Genomic DNA, 16,875 nt, shown 5'->3' on the forward strand with positions numbered 1-16,875 from the left:
GCTCATGACGTTTAGGGATCCTGAAGTTTGTGTCCTGGAGCAGCGGGCGATAACTTACCAAATCCTGAGAAGGTGATGACTCACAGTGGTGGGCTCCTGGAAGAAGCTCTGGCTTCTGAGCCCAGATGTTCTTGTAGAATGTATGGGTTTAAAATCTGGCCTCCCCAAACCTTGATTTCCCCCTTGTTAATCCCTGCCTGCTCATCTCACCAGTGTGCTGAGATGAGCTAAGACGTGAGACGGAAAGTACAGTACTGGCTTCGTTCTCTCCTGAGCCATGAAGACGGGCCTTGATGATGATGATGAGAAAATAGCATCTCTGGCAGATGTCTGGCCTTTGTCCTTGTCCCATGTGACCATCAGAATGACAGGTTTCAGGTGCCTTTTTTTTTTTTTTACAAAGAAGTCGTCCTAGGCAAGTGCTCTGCTGTTGAAAGCATTCTACTCAGAATATCAAAATAGCCATCAAAGCTTGATATTGACCTCAGTGCCCAAATACAGGGAAAGAATCAAGGTTCAATGCAAAACAATAACAGTACCTGTGATGGCAAATGTCCCTGTCTCTGTTACTGAGCCACCCACCCTCTCTGGGGAGGGTCATGTAATGCTCCATCCCTGCCTTCAGCGCATACAATTCAGGTGATCCTAACACAAGTGTTAGCCACCTAAGATAGCAGGGAAAGAGGCAGCCACAGCCCTGCCTGATTCTTGGCCAGAAGAGTCAGCTCCATCCTAAGCGCAGACTGAAGCTGCGTCATCACTGCAGGAGCTTCCCCCCGCTGCTGGATAGGACCACCTCTCCTGGGTGCCCAGCCGTCGGTCACCACCTCTCCTGGGTGCCCAGCCGTCGGTGTCCACACTGCCTGTTCGGCCTCGCTGTTCTACTTCTCTCCAGAGGCTCATACCCCCTCCTTAGTTATTATAAGATGTAATTGCTGTACGTCTGCTTGTGGTTCGAGGATGCACAATAAATGGCATCCCTCTTCTCCCTTGACATTTGGAGCCATTTGAGAGCGAGGATACAAGAGACAGACTAATGCAATCAAAATGTCAGTTTTATTACTGATAAAGCCTCTTGGAAAAAGTGGCTTTAGATCTGTAATAAAAAGGGTTTGCAAAGACATCACTCAAAATTAAACTTACCCTGAGCATTAGATGTGAAGAGCCACAGCTCTCCTACAGAGGAGGCCCTTAGCACACTGCAGAGAGCCGTCAGCTGATCCCGCAGGACCCAGGGAATGCTGAGCCAAGGTTACGAAGAGTCTGCCCCTAAATCACCCACAGAAAAATTCTCTAGTGAGAGAGTGTGAGTGAGAGGACAGGGAGCCCCATACAGCTCCTGAGCAAACAGGAAGAGGAGATGCGCTCAGTCTTTCTGAACCAGTGGGAAGTTCCGCTGGGTCTGCAGAAAGTTCTGTGTGGGTCTATAAAGTGCCAGACCTGACTCAGAATATTGACTTAGAATTTTGTTTGAGTCGTTTGATTGCTTGATGATATTGAGCCTTTTAATTGTAAAGATGGCATCTCATGGGTGTGAAGGCATGTGCCTGTAATCCCAGCTCTGGAGAGATGGAGGCAGGTCAGGGTTTCAAGGTCACCCTCAGTGAGTTTGAAGCCAGCTAGAGTAAAATGAAAACTGTATCTTTTAGAAAGACAATGTTTTGTTACTTTCTTCCTATACATCTCTCTGTCCTTCCTTCCTTCTTCTTTCCTTCCCCCTTTTTTTTAATAGGCTTATTTATTATGTATACAGCATTCTGTCTACATGTATGCCTGAGGGCCGGAAGAGGGCGCCAGATCTCATTACAGATGGTTGTGAGCCACCATGTGGTTGCTGGGAATTGAACTCAGGACCTCTGGAAGAACAGCCAGTGCTCTTAACCATTGAGCCATCTCTCCAGCCCCCTTCTCTTTTTGTTTTAAACAGAGTTTTGACTATTCCAGGAATCTCTGGCTGGCCTATAACTAGCTCTCTCAAATGCGTGATTACCAAGTGTGGTGGCACATGCCGTAATCTCAGCACTGGGAGTAAGAGTAGAGAATCCGAAGTTCAAGGTCTTCTCAGCCAAATGAGGAAGCCAGTCCTGTCTACCTACATGAGACCTTGTCTCAAAACAAAGAGGAGGAGGAGAAGAAAGGAAAGGATAAAAAAACAAACAAATAAACTCCTTGTCTGATTTTGGTTGTCACGGCCAGAGATGATGAGGTTGTCACAGCCTCACCACAGAATAAAATGACGACCTTTCTTTCCCCCTCCAGTTCTTTGGAGAGCAGTTCATGTGGGGCAGGGGTCATCGCGTCTTACGGTCTGCGGAAATAAGCAAACGCCCCATAGGTTTTGGTCGGTGAGGGAGTTGGGTTGACAGCTCCAGGGCTGTCTGTGTTCTTTCGTGTTTATGTTCGCTTCCTCGTTAACCTCACTCTGATCGGATTCCGAGTTCTGTCGTGTGCCGAGGTTCTTGTATCTAGCTAGGGGCCTGCTAAGCTCTGTGCCAAACCCAAAGGTTTGTCCTGTCCTGTGTTGCCTGTTCAGCATGTGCGCAGCCTCCGACATTGCTGGTTACTTCCGCCTTCCTGGCGGGAGCACAGTTCTTTCTCTCCTGCTTCCCGCTAGTCACATAGTCCAGCTCCTCTGCCTGATCATTAAGTACCAGAGCTCCCCAGGGCTCCATCTTAGAGTCTCACACTCTCTCCCTCTTCTCTTAAATTCACATCCATTCTCACTGTTTAAAAAAAAAAAAAAAAAAAAAAAAAAAAAAAAAAACCTTCACTGGCCAGGTGTGGTGTGCATCCCTTAAATCTCAACATTCAGAAGGTAGAGGTGGGGAGATCAGGATTCAGGGTCTTCCCAAGCTTCAGGTCAGCCGGGGCTATGGGAGACCTGCCTTTTAAAAAAAAGAGAGAGAGGGATACATGAGACCATGTGTGAAAAACAAAAACTATCTACTCTGTGCTGTGATGCTCAAAATTGTGTCGGGGGTCAGCCTGTCCTGCAAACTGGACCGCTGCAGCCCTGCAGCCCTGCAGCCCCGCAGCCCCGCAGCCCCACAGCCCTGCAGCCCACCCAACACTGCCTCTTGGAGCAAGACAGGCAGCGGCCTGTTTAAAGCTGCCCTTATTCTCTGTTGTTGTTTTGAGGGTTTGTGTCTTATGTTTATTTGGGGGTCTGTTTTCTGTTTGGGGGGGGTGGAGTCTCATTTTATAACCCAGACTCGCCTGGAACTCACTGTGGAGCTCAAGCTGGCCTTGGTGTCCCTGTTGCTTCTGCTTCCCAAGCGCTGGGGTTACAGGCTGAGCCGCAATGCCGCCTTAAAGCTGCTATTATTGCAGGCCTCCTCTCCGGAAGTGGCGCCCTGGCTGCCCGGGTCCCCAGCCTTCACTACATCGGCATTCCTCTTTATTCCTGCTGGATCTAATGAATTCCTCTACAAACCTTCATCCTTAACCACTGGGCCCGCCCCTCTCTCCCCGCCCCTCCCTCTCCTCACCCCTCCCTTTCCTCACCCCCTTTACTCATTCGTCCTAGTCTTGATCACCAGCTTTCCTGACCCACACAGCAGGACCAGTGCGATTTATCTCCCTGATTCTACTTGCCCCTTTCGTTCTCAGGGAGAGAGATGGTCTTGCTGTTTGGCCCTGGCTGTCCCATTTGTTTCAGCTCTGTCTAGAATGCACTATCCCTGCTCCTCACAAGGAAACATTTTTAAAACTACAAAAGTTTTACTGTGGCGAACAGACCACTTGGCTACAGTGCACATTTATTTTAAGACTGGGAAGAAACTAGACTATGAGAGAGATTGTGCTTTTTTTGTTTGTTTTCAAGATGGTCTCTGTGTAGCCCTGGCTGTCCTGGAACTCACTCTGCAGAGCAGGCTGTCTTTGAACTCACAGAGATCCACCTGCCTCTACCTCCCCGGTGCTAGGATTAAAGATAGCACCACCACCACTCGACTTGAGAGCTCATGCTTTTTAAGGAAAAGAATACAAAATTAGAAATAAAAAGCTGGAAGGAATCTTTATCGTAAGACACAAATCACCATCCCAGCACAGAGGCAGGCAATGGATCCCTGATTTGAGAGCCGTCCTGGTCTTCAGAGAAACCCTGTCTCAAAGAACAGAGAGGAGAAAGGGAGGGCAGCAAATTATTGCAACTGTGGCCATTGGGCCTTCTGGGGGCTTGAGACCATCTCCCCAAAACACTGATGTCAGTGTCCACTCTTGCTGCGTGGCTGCCCTTCCCCACTTCTAACGCTGTCTCTTGAGTGACTCAGTTCTAAGGCACAGGGAAATGAAATGACCGTGAGTGCCATTGACCCGTGAGCCTGAGGCAATAAAAAGAGAGTCTGAGTCTCCTGGCACTGGCATAGCAAACCTTTTAAGCCCTAAACTTAACGTTCACGTAGTGCCCGTCTGTGCCAGCCATGCCAACCATGCCGGTGCATTAACACAAATTCGTGGTAATGACCACTTTCTGGTTCTCTAATGAAAAGTGGGCCACTGTTTTCAAGGCACAGTACTGGGAAAGTGAATGCTTCCTAGTGATTCCAAGTCAAGACCACCACAGGAGGCCAGACTCTGCAACCCTAAACAAAGCCAGAACAAGCCGGTTCAGCCTCAGGAAATCCAAGAATTTCCCAGAGCCTCTGTAGACTGGGGGCTCCCCCACCCCACCCCCAGCTCATGCTCCTTAGGGCAAAGGCCAAACAAACTCAGCTCCTCCTTGGGGAGTCACTTAATGTCTCATCTCCTGGGGAGACTTACCATCTTCTAGGAAGGAACCCTTTGCAGTGGTGACCACTGGCAGATAGGTCCCGTGGAGGCACACCGCTCCCTGTCCTGTTGGTGTCGAGGATTCCAAGCTGGCAGAGGATCAATGGCTTCATCGAATTCCTCAGGGAAGCGTCCAAGTTGTATGTCAGCTTGTTTTGTTTGATTTTGTAAAGAAAGGGCAGTGATAAAGGCTCTTTTAATGAAGTGATTTTTTTCCCTGTGTATTACAGAATTCTTAACTAATACTGAAAGTGTTAGTGTTTAGGACGACCTGGCCAGTCCTGAAGGGAGTCCTTTTCTCCTCACACGCAGTAGCATGGGCGTGGTTCTTACTGCTTTGGACAGCTTTCCCAAGTGATCCCTGGTTTCCCGTCCTAGTGACGGGGACCCCTGAAACGGCCAGCTGATAGCAGTCTGGGCAGAACTTCAGCCTCGAGACTGTGCTCCCAAATGCTTTGGTTAAAGTCACCGATGCCATAGATGCCCTATATGTTTCCTTTTCTTTTTCTGCCAACTCCAAAGTGGTCCAGGACTCAAGTTGATGGACACGTTCAGAGTCGCCTCAAGGGCTGAGTTTGGTCAGGGAGGAATGTGCTTGCAAGCTGCTGCTGCTGCTGCTTCTGCTGCCGCTGCTGCTGCTGCTGCTGCTGCTGCTGCTGCTGACTGCCATGTGACGATTTACCCAGCACAGAGCTGGAGAGTGATGTCTGCCTACAGGGCCTTGCATATATACCTCCCCGGCTCTCCCACCCATCTCAACGGATATAACACGCACATTTCTGCCCACAGTGATTCACTTTAACTAGCTCCTGCCACCCAGAACAGCCCACCCCTGCCCTGTCCAGATGCTCTGACAGATCAAGGTGGAGTTAAGCTGTATTTCACTCACCACCAGGCACAGGGCAGATGTGGGACAAAGGTGTATCCTCTCAGTGACTCAGGGTCACCTCTGCCACCAAATGTCATCCACAGGGCTTGTGAGCAGTGTGGCGCTGGTGTCTGCATCCATTTTACCTGGTAGTCCCAGCATGGGACAAAGCAGTGAATGTTAAGCTGTGTCTGTCCTCTTCATGAGACAAACACCCACAGGGGCATTCTTGCCACTTAGAGTCTAATCAAGGTGATGAAATAGGAACAGAAAATAAATAATCAAAAATAAAAATATAAAATATAAAATATAAAAGGGCATTTTCTAAATGTGTAAGTTACCTGACCTGGCAGGAACTCCTTTACTGGCTGCTCTGAGGACTGTGGACCTTCCTTGGAGAGCTGGCATTGAAGCAGGCTTGGAACACAGTGCTCCCCATCCTCCATGCCCCTCATCCTTCATGATCCCCATCCTCTGTGCTCCCCATCCTCCATGCTCCCCATCCTCCATGCCCCTCATCCTTCATGATCCCCATCCTCTAAGCTCCCCATCCTCCGTGCTCTCCATCCTCCCCATCCACCATGCTCCTCATCCTCCTGCTCCCATCCGTCCTCATCCTCACCCACTCTGCTTCTCATCCACTCTCCCTTTCCCTTCCCCCACCCCAGGGGTGGTAGGGAGGGGCAGTCTAGTATTGAACTTGCAGCAATCCTCCTGCCTTTGCCTCCCATGTGCTGCTGTCTTGCTTTCCTTTGCAAACGGAGAAAATTGTGCTCAACTCCTTTAAATAGAAGTAGTAGGGAAAGATTGTTACCTAAGAACTCTAGCACTCGGGTGTTTGCTTGTTGACACGGGTCTGGTGTAGCCCAAGCTTCCCTTAAAATCTTCTTTTTTTTTTTTTTTTTTGGTTTTTCGAGACAGGGTTTCTCTGTGCAGTTTTGTGCCTTTCCTGGAACTCACTTGGTAGACCAGGCTGGCCTCCAACTCACAGAGATCACTGCCTCTGCCTCCCGAGTGCTGGGACTAAAGGCGTGCGCCACCACCGCCTGGCCCCTTAAACTCTTGATCTCCTGTCTCACCCCTCAAGTGCTGGGATGACAGGTTTGCCCTACCAGGCTGGCTTTTGCTTTGGCACATTTAGGAAAAGATGTTTCTTTCGGGAAAGTTATAATGAAGGTCTGCAGTAAACAGTCGATGCGCTTTAAGATCACCTCGATGCAGTAGTAAGAACGTTTAAAAGCCTCACATTTTACAGACGTCTCCCCTCATCCTTCCCCTGAGTCATGCTTATTCCAGATTCAGAACTGGGCTCTGGCAGGTGACCTCCAAGGGACTTACGAAACACAGCTAGCTGATGATAGTCTTTAAATTTAGATCAAATGACACTGTCTTTGAAGTCTCAAGAGTACTACTTAAGTATCACATGGGCTTGCTTTTGAGTGTGGCTCTCAGGCTGGCATCCTAATACAAAAAGCGAGGCCTAGTTGAAAGTAAATGAAAAAGAAAGTTTTACTGGAGTTATTTACTCTGAAGATAGCTATTTCAGAAGGAGCCCTGACGGGCCATCTCCCTGCCTCCAGACAGGAACACACAGGCATATGGGCATCTGTGGAACTTTAAAAGACCTTGGGGGACAGGCTCCTTCCATAACTCATTCCAGAGTTTAAACACCCTCACTTCAGGAAATTCTTCCCTATATTTAACTTACAGCCCCCCTCCTGCGGTTAACACCCATTTCCGCTTTCTTCTGTCTTCGGTCAGGATGGAGAACAGCTGTCCAGCATCCTTTGTGCTCAGACTTTCTGCCAGTGACAGAGTTCTTCACTCACTGGGGCTGCCTTCTCCACCAACGAGCTGATCCAGACTGAAGATGTTTGCTCTTGGTGTTTCTGTCTAATTTCTGTTTATCCTCTTGATTATAAAGTAATATCTACCCAATGCGATTTAGAAGATCTAAAAAGTCGCCAGGAAATGCGGAGTTGGAAACACTGTCACAGCAACCAGTTTTCCAAGTCCCTGTGTCAGGGCTTAGTCAGCAGATAGCACAAGCGATAAATGCATTTTAACAGGGAAAAGGCAACAGGGAAATTTGATTTTTAATAATGTATTTGATTTAACTCAAAATCCAGATTATCTAACTAAAATAATACAACATATACTCATTAAAATTACTTTTTAAGATTTATTTGTGTGTGTGTGTGTGTGTGTGTGTGTGTGTGTGTGTGTGTGTGCCTGAGTGAGTATATGTATGTGCACCACATGTCGAGGTTCCTGCAGAGGCCTGAAGAGGGCATCGGATCCCCAGAACTGGAGTTACAGGTAGTTCTAAGCCACCAGGAACCAAACACAGTCCTCTGTAAGAGCAACAAGTATTCTTAACCACTGAGCCATCACTCCAGCCCCTTAAAAGGATTAGAAATAAGCTATTTTTTACCTTACTTTTCCTTTTTTTGTAAGTATTTATTTATTATGTATACAATGTTCTGCTTACATATAAACCTTCATACCAGAAGGGGACACTAGACTTCATTATAGATGGTTGTGAGCCACCATGTGAGTGCTGGGAATTGAACTCAGGACCTCTGGAAGAGCAGTCAGTGTTCTTAACCTCTGAGCCATCTCCAGCTCCCTACCTTACTTTTTCATAAGAAGCCTTTTAAATCTAGCATGTCTTAGACTTGCCACACCTCAGATCAGCCAAGGTGTATTGGAAGGTCCAGGTACAAGTTACTGTATGCACTCTGAGCTCTGTGCAGTGATAAATCACAAAGCGAAAGGTTGGACTTCAAGAAACAGAAGGCTAGATCCCTCACGTACGGTTTTGGTTTATAAGGCCCGGCTTACAGCTGGGATGCCCTTTTGTTCTAGACCCCTGCACGTGCACGCACGCACGTACACATACACACACACACACACACACACACACACACACACACACAAGCACACACGGATATATTCATGTTCTCATTCTGATGTTTCTTCCTTCCCTTCTTTCCCTGATTGACATCCTCCAAGGCACCTTTTAGATAGATACATACAGCCTTGTCTACCAAAGCTCCCAACTGACTCCCTTCTTCCTGCAATGTGCATAGCATACACCTTGGTATTGTGGTTATTTTATTCTCTGCAGGAAACTTCTTTGTGTATCTCGTTACCCAGAGACTCAGACTGACAAGCAGCAAATACAGGTCCAGAGATGTCTGCTGGAAATGTGTGTTGAAACACACGTGCCAATTGTAGAGCAATCAGGGTGTGTTCCAGAGATCGTTCAGATAGGCATGGTCAGAGAAGCTTCCGAGGAAGAAGTAACACTTGAGTTAGGCCTTGGAGGGTGGTTGTGCTTAAGCGAATGGGTGGAGAAATCATGGAAAAGCTGCTTTAAAGGCCACTGTTTTTCAGGCCTCCTTGAACACGTGTTAACAAGGACTGGCAGGTGGCCTTTTGAAAGCTCATAATTACCATAAATTTCAAGAAGGCTTAGTGATAAGCTCTTTGCTGACCCAACCCCAAAATGACCACTGATCATTAATCCTTGGGTTTAAGCTCAGCTTAGAATACAATTCCAAGATTGTCAACTTCCGGCTTCCTGTAAAATCATTCTCTACACTGCTTGTCCAGAGGTCCTCTGGGCAGTGAGGACTCAATGGCTGTTACTGGGCCAAGAACTCCAAACACCCCTGGAGTCGAGGTGCATCATACTCTCCAGACTTAAATGGGAAAGTTGAGGGACTGAGGGACGAACTCACTTAAAGGTGACAGGGCCATGAAAGAGCTAAGGTGTGAGCAGAGCAGGTGTATAGGCCAGCTCTAATCCTCACCAGCAGAGCCTCTCACTGTGTTCAGAATACAGTGTGTTCTACACAGGGTCCAGAAAAGGGACCACACCATCACTGCCTGCTGCTTCTGTCCATCCTGCAGACTGCACCCTGCTGGCATCTGTAGGCTCTTCCTCTTCACCTGTATCTGAAAACCTGGATTTGGGCCACGGCCGTAGCTCAGTAGCAGGGCACGTACCTTCCACACACGATGTCCTAGGTTTGATCCCAGGTACAGCCAGAACAAAAAGGTGAAACCAGAGTTCTGCTCCTAAAGGCGAAGACTCCGGCCCTCTTACGTCTCCCCTTGTTCTTGGGTACATCTGCTGTCAGACTTAGTGCAGTTGCCTCTGTCTGCAGCAAGCGCCCAGCCTGCAGTCTCTCAGCAGGCACTCTGGGCCCTTCCTGTTTCCAGCTGCAGCTGCAGAGTACATCTTCCCAGATCAGTCAGTCACTCTGTGTGTGTGTGTGTGTGTGTGTGAGAGAGGTGGGGGGGGGGGCGACATCTTGCCTAAAACACATTGTGCTGGTCAGCTGTTACTGTAACAAAAACATAAGAAAAATCAGTTTTATGTAAATAGAAAAGGTCTGGGCTAAGGAGCTGGCTCGGAGGTTAAGAGCACTTGCAGCTCTTCCAGAGGACCTGGGTTCAATTTCCAGTACTCATACTTGCAGATGGCGGCTCACAAGCATCTGTAACTCCAACCCCAGTAGATCTGGGGCTCTCTTCTGGCCTCTGAGGGCACAAGCCACACACATGGTGTACAGGCATACATGGACATATGCACGCGCACACACACATACACACACACACACACACACACACACACACACACACACATTGGCCTGTCCTGCAACTAGTGAAGAACTCTACTAGCCTTGGAAACCTTTGCCTTTTGGGGGTCATTTCTCTGTCACAGACTCTTAGCCTGTGTTCACACCTACTTGGTACACGTCTGGGGTAGTTGTCTTGGGTCTACAGTGCATGCCTGACCCTCCCACTAGCTGTAAGGAAGAGCAGGAGGTGTGGCTTTTCCATTGCCTGTGTGTAGAGATGCTCGGGGTATCCCGGAGGACAGAGTAAACGACTTAGTTAATCACCCTGCTACTGGCATGTGCTGCGCCTCTTTAGTCACGCACTGGACCCCAAAGGACAAAGTCCTAGAGTCCTTGGTCTGCTGTGGAGCAGTGATTAACTGGAGACAACTGTAACTCGGGATCTGCCCGAGGCCGCAGGTCCTCTAACCTGGTGGCAGAGCAATCTGGTTTTCTTTTCAAGTAACACGCAGCTGAGTCCCATGGTTCGGTTTGTGTCAGAGTTTATTAGTAACTTGATGGTAGCTCGGCGTTAGAATATCTTTCAAAGACTTCATTTCACAGTTTCTGTCATTGGCCTCAGGAGTCTCATGCTTCCTTTAGCTCCTTTCCAAGGCTGGTTTTAAATTCTGAGAGCATTCTCAGGCCAGGGCTTTAATTTCCCTCCGGTTCCTTCTGTGACTAGTTCTGTGAGACTGGTGTTCCCCTGGCTTCCCTGGCGAGTGGTGGAGGGGTTCCCCTCCCAGTTCTCAGCATAAACAGCCTACTAGTCCCAGGTCCAGACACTGCACGGGGTCCCCAGCTGTCGTTCCTGGACCTCTTAACGTGTTCTCTTTGTAGGATGTTACTTACACTCCACATAAATGACATCAAGATGGACTATGTCTGTTCCTACAGACCATTTTATAGTCCCCCAAATGTCCGATGGCTGACTGAATTTCAGTACATTACTAATTTGTCCTGATTTCCTAATGTGAGAGTTGATGGGTGATGGAACCGACCTGACCCATCCCAGGACCTTCCCATGGCCCGTGGACAATCTCTGTGTATTCCCCAGCTCAGGACTTCAGCTGTGGGGTGGAGCTTGGGTGGGAGGCTCCCCGCCGTTACCTCTGACCTACACTGGGTCACTCTCTGGATCTGGATCATGATAACCAGCCGCTCCCGTCCCATCCTGGGGACTGATCGTCTCTGCTGCTGCTGCTTTTGTCCTTTGCCTGTGGGACTCTGTCTTCTCTGGGTCCATCTTCCCACCTCTACTCGGAGCCATCTAAAGGCTCCTTGTTCAGCTCTCCCTTTTTATGCTGTTTGCTTATTTTAGTCAGACTTTGGCAGGAATCCTTCCAAACAGAGCCCAGGGAAAAGGTGGCCACAAGCACACATTTCAGCCTGCACTGTGGGGCCCAAGATTGTTTCTATTTTTATTTTGTTTGGAGTTTTTGTTAACATCAGGGCAAAGATTAAGCACTTACTTATCTGGTAATGGTGAGAGGCCCTTAGATCCCTCGCCTGTGGCCAGGAGACCCTGCTTAATACTGTTAACCCCGCTCTCTCTGGGAGATAAGATCTAGCTGTTAATTTTGGCTTCCAGAGAGGAGGCCCTGGCTTCCACTTGATCAGAAAGAGGGGAAGGAGAGAGATAAATCCCACCCGTGGCTAAATTTTGAAAAGAGAATAGTGGTCTAATTTATGGAGGTTGTTTTGTTTTGTTTTCAACTAACCTTATGTCATAATTTCTTAGCTGCCAAAAGACGTAATCCCACCTCAGCGTTGCCTTGGCGACCCGCTTTTGGCGCCGAGCGCAGCCCTGTCCTCGCTCTGCATTATTTTAGCAGTAATCTTTAAGAAGGTGAGAAACGATTATTGCTCTTTAGTGCAGTTGACATGATATTGGCGCAGAGCAGTGCCTGGAGCTTCAAACAGCCTGATGGCTGAACACCAACCTAAACACCGCTAGGTAGAGCCATGAGGTCAGGGCTGCAAGGGGTAGAGAGAAGATCGGGTATTATCTAAGAGGGGTGTGTGTGTGTGTGTGTGTGTGTGTGTGTGTGTGTGTGTGTGTGTGTGTGTCTTTGTCTTTCTCTCTCAGTACCCCTATTCCTCTGAGTTGTAGCTGTAGATTTTGGCTCGGATCCTGACAATCAGGATTTAGTGGTTTGACCAGCTGTGATCTGATAATGTTCCTCAGAGGAAACATTTGCAGAGAGGGGAAAACTTACCTGAGGCTGAGAGCTGTAGTCTCCCCCACTACGCCACAGCAGGCACCACCCCCACCCTGCGCTATAGACAGATAAAACATTCCTTGGTGGATCTGAAAGAGAATGAGAGGAATCGTTTTAAAATAAAACCTGCCCAGCTTCACAACAAACTCTGTTGATGTGGTAACTTTTCACGGTTTTTCTTTGGTCTGTTTCTCCCTCCTTCCATGTTTTATGCAGCTTCGTGGCAGAATTGGCTTCTGCACGTAGTTGGTGTGAGAATGCCCCCCAGCATAGAACTCTAGGAAGAAAAGACATGGGGGTGCTACCCACTTACTCCCCTAAACATGCTCCCTGATTCTCGCGCCTCCTCAGGGGGAATCAGAGCAAATGTAGGTGCATTGGTAGCAACAGGGACTTTTAACAGAGAAAGGAGCCAATGCACACAGGTTTCGGTAAATCTCAGATTTCTACCCAGTGGCCCTTGACCTTGGTCAAGTTCCTGACTCCATGTTGCGACCTCATATGTAAATGGGGGTGCTGCTTGTTTTGTGACATTGTATGGATATTGTTAGTTATTTATCAGCGCTCTTATCCTGTGAGGAAATGTCAGGAAACACGACAGAATCCACTAACAAGAGTTTTATTAAAATAAGGGAGAGAGACAGATGTGCTCAGGCCTGTGAAAAGACGCGTGAATAAAAGATGGAGCCGGGAATATGGCGCCGGCTTATAAAGGCTGGGCCGCGAGCACACAGGCCCCTGTGGCTACTCCACGCATGCATGTAGATCACATGGTTGCACTGCATGCTTTACACAGCCACGCAAAGCCATGGGGTCCTGGTCACGTGAGACGTTTTGACCCAGAAATGGCTAGGCATAAGTGCCTAGGTCCGCCAGGCATTCGCAACCATGCCCAACTGTGGGGCCTTGTTGCAAATCCATATCAGATATGTTGTTTTATGTAAGGCTGCTAACAGGGTGCTTACAGAGCACTTCACAGATGTTAGCTTTATGAGTAATAACTTGGTGACTGCTTGTTGTACTCAATTTTTTCTAAAACACCACATTTAACCCTTATTATTTGGTTTTTGTTTACTTGGGTGTTTTGTCTGTTTTGCTTTCGGACTCACTCTCTAACCCTAGCCTGGAACTCACTGATAACAGCCCAGGCTGGCCTCGAGCTCATGGACAGTCCTCCTGTCTTTCTAAGACTGCAGTGAGTGTCCAAGGATGTCAGGAGAGAGCTTTGGATGCCCCTGAAGCTGTAGTTACAGGTGGTTGTGAGCCGCCCGCCCAAACTAAACTCTCCAGGTCTTTGGAAGAGCAGCAAGTGCTTTTATCTGCCCAGCCATCTCTCCAGCCCCTGATGGCGGGGTTTGAAAGTCTCATGCATCCCAGGCAGGCCTTGAACTCAGTAAGTATGCAGCTGAGGATGTCTTTAAACTGCTAATCCTCCTGCCTCTACCTTCTGAGTGCTGGAGTTGCATGCCTGTGCCGTTGTAGCCAGGTGTGGGCCATAGGGCCAGGGCTGAGAGCTGCCACAGTATTAACAAGAGGGAAATGTGGAGAATCACTTCTTGAGCTAACACTTTCTCCTAGGCTTTTTTCTGTCCTCAGCCCTTCTCTCCGGAGGAAGGAGAGTATGGCTTCAGTCAGACAAGGGTGAGGAGGAAAGGGTGGGGGACAAGGACAGTAGAGTCACACTGGGCTCTGCTGTTTCGCAGGTTTGTGTCACTACCAGGAGTTCCTGTACAGGCTGTTAAATTGCTGGCCACGGTCTTCTTGATTTCCGTCAGGGAAATAGAGGTCTCCTTTTTACAAAAACCTCTCCATGGAGAAAAACTGTGCTTCAGGGGTTCAGGAACAATTGGAATGTAGACCTCAAAGGTTTCTGGGAAGTTCTTGTGGTCCCTATGCAGTTGGTAGATCATCTGAATAGGGCATTTGAAGCATTTCCGCTGTATTCAAAGCGTTCCCCACCCCATTCTTCAAGAGGGAAGAAACTACCCATTCACAGCAGGCAAATGTTTGTTCATTGATTCAAACTCGCAAATCCGCTTGTTTCTGTGGGTTTTGTTTTGTTGTTTTAGTTGGGGGTTTCTTGAGACAGAGCCTCAAGTTTGCTGAGTAGCCTGACCTTCTGCCTCCACCTCCCCAGGGCCGGATGACAGGCACACACACCACCCCAGCTTTGCCCAGGATTGGAAGCAGGTTACTTTATTTAGTCTTACGCAAGGTCGATGGTCTATTATGTAAAGGAAAAAACTGCCCCGTCATCTAACTAGTAAATGGGAGAGTTGTAACTCCAAATAAAGGGCTGATGACGCTGACCTGGGAGTGGAGTCCAGGCCTTTGAACATCTTTTCTCCAGCAAAGTCTTTAGAGCTGTAGAGCGCAGGGCAGGTGGCTGACTGGGAGAGATGGCGGACCCCACAATGAGAAAGACACCTTCATTTAGAGAGCCATAGACTCCGAACCTAAACCAGGCTGTCCTCTTTGACCTTTAACCTCCAAGCCACTTGGCCTCTTCCGGTGCTGACGCTTGACCTCTGGATTCCTTTCAGTGTGACAGCAGATGTTAGGTCGATGAGCTGCCCCTGCCATGGCCGGTTATTTACCAGTCTCTGCCTCTCTTCTCTCCACTAGACAATGACCAATAAATCTGCTATTAGCATAGTTTTGAGCTCTTGTGGGGTTGTTTTGCTTGTTTTAAATAAATTCTTTATAATTGTAGCATTAACTCCCCGATACAGTGTTTCCAGTTTGGACACACAGTAAGCTAGAAGATGCATTTTCTCAGGGCACCTAACTAAGGAGAGGCAGGGGACTCCATCAACTTGCCTGAACTTCAGGCTCTGCACCCCAATAAGGAACACACAGAGCCCCTTAGCAGGGGCTGATGTCAGGAAAAGCTACTATGTTTCCTGCTACGCCCATGCTGAGGCTCTGAGGAAGGTTTTTTCCCTCTCTCCTTTCCCCAATACCTTCCTCCGTCCCTCCCTCCCTCCCTCCCTCCCTCCCTCCCTCCCTTTCTCCCCTCCTTCCCAATACTACAGGTTGAACCCAGGGCTTTGCCCATGTTAAGCTTGAATGTTCCTGTCACTGAGCTGTATCCTCAAGCCCCTTGGTTGTGTGTGTGTGTGTGTGTGTGTGTGTGTGTGTGTGTGTGTGTGTTTTTAATCACAGCTTATATAATGTACAAGTCTCACTTGATAAGTGAATTGTCAATAGCATTTAAAAATCGGTCACAATTAGTAAATCTGAGTTTTAAGCTCTTCAATCAGATGAAATTATCATGAAGCGAGCCCATAATCAGACAAAAAGAACCTTAACTAAAATCTTAAAACCTGAGCATCAGGATTTCTAGTCGATTACCGGCTTTCTGATTGCTATCATCTTTACTTGTATTTATTTCCTAGGCAGGTTTCTTCCTAAGTTGGTTGTGTCCCCCCCCCCACCCCACCCCCACCCCATGGATCCCAGGATCAAATTCAGGTCATTGGTCTATGAGAGATCAGCAGCTGTTTGTTTTCTAACAGTAAAAGCTTAGAAACATCCTAAAAATGAGGGAATAATTAAATAAATTACAGCATTCCATCCATTAAAGCAGCCTTTTAAAATGATATTCACCCAGAGGTTTTAATAACATATGACAGCAGGATACAGAGTTATGTATATACCACAAAACCATGGGTTGTGTTTTTTTTTTTTTTTTTAATTAAACATAAAATTGAAGTCTGGAAGGAAAACATCCAAAATTAATAGTAGTTACTTGATGGGTAATAGCTTATGATAGGGTTTTTTGTATGTAGTTTATGTTGCTTTCCTATGAGTATAAATTACTGTAATAATTTAAAATGCATGTGTAGTTAATTTATAATTTTAATGTCATCATTTAATACCATAGCTATTCAGAGCTCAGCTATCTTAAAAATCTGGAATATCGCTAAGATTCTGCATATAGAAAAACCCATTCTGAGCAGCTAAAATTAATATTGCAAAGTTCACATAGAAAGCATTATCATGTCTCAGACTTCCAATAATTCAATACCCAGAGCTCACAGAACAAAATGTACATACTCATATGCACACTGCACACAGTCCTTAGGGGTCAGCTTAGAAGAGCAGGGAGACTAGTCAGCATGACTCCTGAGACCACAGGAGGGACACAGAGCAGCCCACGCCCTGTACCAGTGGCCCTGAAACCCCTGTGGGCTCTTCACTCAGTCACCACTTAGCAATACAGTTCATATCGGTAGCCCAGCCAACAAGAAATGCCTTTTTCTCTTCTTTAAAATTATATGAAAGATTTTGTTAAAATCTTGTGAATGTTTTTCATCTCACATAGCTCAAATCTAAGCAGGCAAAGACAAAAGTCCCTAGGTAGGTGGACTTCCTCACCTAG

The 16,875-nt window shown here is 47.6% G+C and overlaps 1 protein-coding gene across 1 annotated transcript in view; it reads left to right on the forward strand.

Moving 5' to 3' along the window:
• The window catches only part of Uvrag (UV radiation resistance associated), a 269,111-nt gene that overhangs the window by 247,888 nt on the left and 4,348 nt on the right, over positions 1-16,875 (forward strand). The gene's annotated exons all lie outside the window — the stretch shown is intronic.

This window comes from Peromyscus leucopus, chromosome 1 (assembly GCF_004664715.2).
Source record: "Peromyscus leucopus breed LL Stock chromosome 1, UCI_PerLeu_2.1, whole genome shotgun sequence".
NCBI classification, from domain to species: domain Eukaryota; kingdom Metazoa; phylum Chordata; class Mammalia; order Rodentia; family Cricetidae; genus Peromyscus; species Peromyscus leucopus.